This window comes from Melopsittacus undulatus, chromosome 9 (genome assembly GCF_012275295.1).
Source record: "Melopsittacus undulatus isolate bMelUnd1 chromosome 9, bMelUnd1.mat.Z, whole genome shotgun sequence".
NCBI classification, from domain to species: domain Eukaryota; kingdom Metazoa; phylum Chordata; class Aves; order Psittaciformes; family Psittaculidae; genus Melopsittacus; species Melopsittacus undulatus.
In genome coordinates this window covers 7,890,828-7,895,633 of record NC_047535.1, presented here as the reverse complement: position 1 = coordinate 7,895,633, position 4,806 = coordinate 7,890,828, and positions in this window count along the sequence as shown.

Sequence of the window (4,806 nt, the reverse complement as noted above, 5' to 3'; positions counted from 1 at the left end):
CAAGGCAGAAGAGCATGTTGGGGATGCAGCATATGGAACCCTTGAGCAGGATCACTGTCAGCAGCACCACAGAGGGCAGCCTGGCTCACAGGTGAGGGAGCAGACAGGGACCACTGTAGGAAGTTGGAGCCACCGGCACTAGGGACATATGAATGTGAAAGAAGTATGTGCTGAGCACAGTTGTCCCCACTCTGTAGATGCAGTTAGCACCTCTCTGGGGAAGAGACAAGGTCGAGTGACATCCCATCCTTCTCCCAAGGAAAAGCCAACCTATAAACTGATCTTTCAGATGTGAAGCCAGCTGTGCTACAGAGCTGCTTGGGTCTTGTGGTTTTGGATTCTTTGCTGAGCCTCACTAGGATCATCCATCACCTTCTGTCTCCTCCAGAACGCTTCTGCACCTACTACCAAGGAGCGCTATAATCTCAGTGCACATATAACATGACTAAAAAGCCTTATGGGATAATAGGTCATGGTTATACAATTTAGTTCAAATAGAGAAAGGCCTTTATAGCTATGAATACATGAATACTTAAAATATATATATAACACTGGTTAACATCAGGACTTATAAGCATAATATGTATATAGCGCTGGGTTAACAGCCTGTTCCATGCCTCCCTGTACAGAAGGCTGTAGCTGTTCTGCCTGTCAGCTCTATCCCAGTGGCTCTTCATGGCTGGAGTCACAATTTGCATCATTTTTGCTGAGCTCTAGGTATGGAGAGCAGCTGTTCCAGACTGAAGGATGCTGAGGAGGGAGGACTGAGTTTGTTCCTTGGAGCAGACTGGGATGCGAGAGGTGAGGATGCAGCACATCTGCCCGCAGGTAAGGAATTGCACACGGAACAAGGTGGGGAGCTGATGCACCATGATTTGTGTTTCCTGAAGACAGTCACATGCAAGAGAAAAAGAAAACAAGAAGAGAGATGAATAGCTTTAAAGCAAAGAAAGTGTCATTTTTGAGGTAATTAATTACTAATTGTACACACACACAATTGTTTGTCATTAACATTACTTGGGGTTTCAATACGTTGCGGTTTTAATTAAACAAATCCTTAGATATTTTTTCTCCTTCTTTGTAGAACATGTTCTTTTTTTTTTATTTGTGCCAAAGAATAAATTGTGTAATTAGTGGCTATTACTTTGTCTCTTCTGGAAGGGTTATTTCCAGGTTGCTTGTATGCAGTGGCTAGAGAATGGTTATGAAAGAACCATTTGAAAGCACTGGCACAGGTTGCCCAGAGAAGCTGTGGCTGCCCCATCCCTGCCAGTGTTCAAGGCCAGGTTGGACACAGGGGCTTGGAGCAACCTGCTCTAGTGGAAGGTGTCCCTACCCGTGGCAGGGGCTGGAACTGGATGAGCTTTAAGGCCCCTTCCAACCCAAACCATTCTGTGGTTCTATGAAATCCTGTTTGATGCCAAGAGTCCCTGGAAGTCACTGTCTGTGGTGGGGTCTGCTGGTTGAGGTGGGAATTTGGCAGTGCTGGGACACAACCAGCAAGAAGGAGGCAAAAAACCTCTGCCAGCACTGTCTGGAGGAGGCTGTCAAACACCAGTGGGTATCTTCTTGCTGACTTGCATGCCTGTGAGTAAATGTGCTTCATTTTGATGTAGAAATGCCCTCCAGAAAGGAAGCAGTAGCGAAGCTGTGGCTGCTTCCATGTGCTCCCCCTGGCACAGGTGAGGGAGAAGCCCCAGAATGGCATTTTCAAGCATACACCATCACAGTCATCATTACAGGGGGCTAAGGGCTGCCAGGGATGACATATCTCTCCCTGCCCCATGTGTAGGGTACCCAGCTGATTCCAGGCAGGAAGAAAGGAATTCAGTATGCATCTAGTGAGATGGTCTTAATAGAGCTGCACTTATTATTTGGAAAAGAAAGAATCAGGATTACAGGCTTATGAGGGATTAGCAAGCATGAATGCATATTTCTGCATATACTGCTCCTTTTGTAAACCCATTGTGCCATTAGGCTGATACGGAGTTATACCATTACTAGCATGACATCAGTGTATCAGATAGTCTTGATTATAAACCCCAGCAGCTGTACTAAAGAAAACAGCGCTTTCCCACTGGCCTGCTGATCCTCTCCTCTTTGTAGCTTGCTTGGCTGAGAAACCACCTTGATTTTCAGACAGCATCAGTACCACCAGTAGGACAGACACCTTGTGAGCATCGGCACACCTCCTGGGGCCTGTCAGAGTGACCAACCTGAGGCTTTAAATGCTTCAGCTGCCTTCTCCTGGCGGGGGGGGGGTTTAAGCTGCAGAAGGAAAGCTGGTGCAGGAGGAGGCCCAGGTGTCTGTGCACTTAGTTATAGTGGTGGAGAGAGATCTTTGACGGCTAGAGGAGCTTGAGTCACTCATGGATATATGTATAGAGGCCTTTCAGTGTGTCTGAAACTGCGTTTCTGGGTTTAGCTAAAGTATAGAAAGACTCTCATAATGGTGATGTATCTGTTGGCTTCAAGTACTTCATGGTCCTCAAGGGCAGCAGCTGTGAAGGCTCCTCTCTTGGAAGTGTTGAATCTATACAAATGTAGGCAGCTTCAAGAGCCTGCTTCTATTTCATAGTCTGCAAGTCTTGACCCCATGGCCAACATGGGTAACCTCAGCAATCCAAAGCCCATGGCTGTAGGCTAGGGGGAAACTGGGATGGAGGAGTAAGGAATTGAGTGCTTGTGAACCATCAGAGCCTCTGGGTGTGAGTGCAAGTTTTGATTTTTACGAAATACTTTTTCCTTTAATTTAAACTACTGTTTTGTTGTTTTTTGTCTCTTTTCTAGGGAAATGCAATAAGAAGAGCCCATGTGTTTCTAACTAAATGGCAGCCTGTGCTTCGTAAACAACCTGGGTCCAGTTTGGATGGGATCCCTGTATTGATATTTCTGGAAATCAAATAATAATTGAGCTAAAGGCAACTTGTTCCTGGAGCTTCCCAGAGCTTTTTGCTGCCAGAGTCAATGCGAACAGGAGCCCTCGGAGCACGTGGATCTGCAGGCAGCCTGTGTGACAGTCCCTATGCTGACTCCTTTCCCTGCTCTCTGTCAGGTGACTGTCACTCTATAGGACAGCGTTCCAGGAATGATCCCAGCTCCACCTTTGGACTCCCTTTAGCACTGCTGCTCTCCTGCCTCTATATTTCCCTTTGGGGTGATATCAGCAAGGAAATGTGGCTTTCCCTGCCTTTGTGGTCCACAAATGCATTCACCAGGCACATCCCGCCTCCACACAGGGGCGCAGAGCATTCCTTCTATGGCAGGTGGAATGGGCAACCTGTTGCTGTATGTTCTGGTCCCTTGGGCAGCTTCTGTTTTGCCCTCTCTTCTTGCTGCAGGTTCCTTCCCCTCCCATTCTCTGATCTCCTCCAGCACCACTTCCATTGCTGACACTGGATGCTTTGGACTTGAACTGGACCAGTTCTCTATTTATTCTGGCCTGATGCTTTTAATGCTTAATCCCTTTTGAGCGTGAGATTGGAATATCTGAAAATGGTGGCTTCTTTTTTCCCCCTCTCCATTGAAGTGGGTTTTTTATTTTTTCTAACTGATTTTTTTTATCCATGTTTAAGATTTTTTGGCCATAATTTCTTTTTGTGCTCTAAGTGTTCTGACAAACCTGACCCTCTGTTGCAAAGCTGTTCTGCACCAATGAACCAGGCAGGTCCAGCAATCTTCCTCTCTGCTTCCTTCCCCTGAAGTAACAAAATGACCCTACAACCACAAACCTGGTGCATGAAACCTGGTGCACGCAAGAGACCCTACAATAACAAACCCAAAGTGCGCATATCCTGCTGCCAATGAGCACTGACACAGTTTCAAATGTACTGATGCTCCTGCAGATGTGTCCTTTCGGAGGGCATCAGCGTCAGCAGTCCTTCAGCTGTGAAACCTGGAGGATGACTCATGAACCACACAGACATAAGCAGTGTCAGTGCCTTGATGGTCCATCAGGTTTCTGACCTGCATCAGCAAAACTGGGGGGTGAAGAAGGAAACAGGGATGACAACCCAACCTGGATGTGATGGGGAGAGGGCAGTGGTATGGAAAATAAAGCTTCTTCTGAGCTTGTGCCCCCACAATTTACCATATATAGAGGGGAGACATATCTCCATGCACCTTCAGGCATGGACTGTGACTGTCACTTACAGCTATTAGAAACACTGGCTCTTGATGTGCTCTCCAATGCTCTCCAACTTTCTCCTCTGCTGATAGCCTGAAAGCATCTTCCCTGCCTCTGCCTGCAGAGGCTTTTGGGGGACTGATTCTTGTGGGTTGGCACCTCCGTCCTCCTGAGTTTGCCATGAATGTTGTGTCTGTTTGTGCAAGAAACCCTCCTTAGGTCAAAGCCAGAAGTGCATAACAGTCCTGAAGCAGAGAAAGCCATTCTCACCATGGGGTGCTGCCCCACGTGTGCTGTGACAGCTCTCTGAGCTGCCCATAGCTGCAGGTACAGGAGATACTGAGATGCCAAGAGACAGCCTCAACTACCAGGTCTACCAGTGCCCTGCAGGCACCTCTGCTTCCAGTCCAGCCCACCCTGCTTGGCAAGCAAATCAGTCAGCATCAGCAGCCTCAGCACCCACCTTGGTACCTGCATCCTTCAAGCCTCCCTCCGTCCCTTCCTCCATCACCCCCAAAAGCAGTGGGAAGCAGCCTGGAAAGCTGGTGGAGTGTATCCCCCCCAGATGCTCAGAGATCAACAGTGCTGCCCCAAGAGCAAATCCAATACCACAGGCGAGACCTCTCCCAGCAGGCAAGAGAGTAATGAACTGGAGCTTGGCTGTAATGATCTTTATAAGG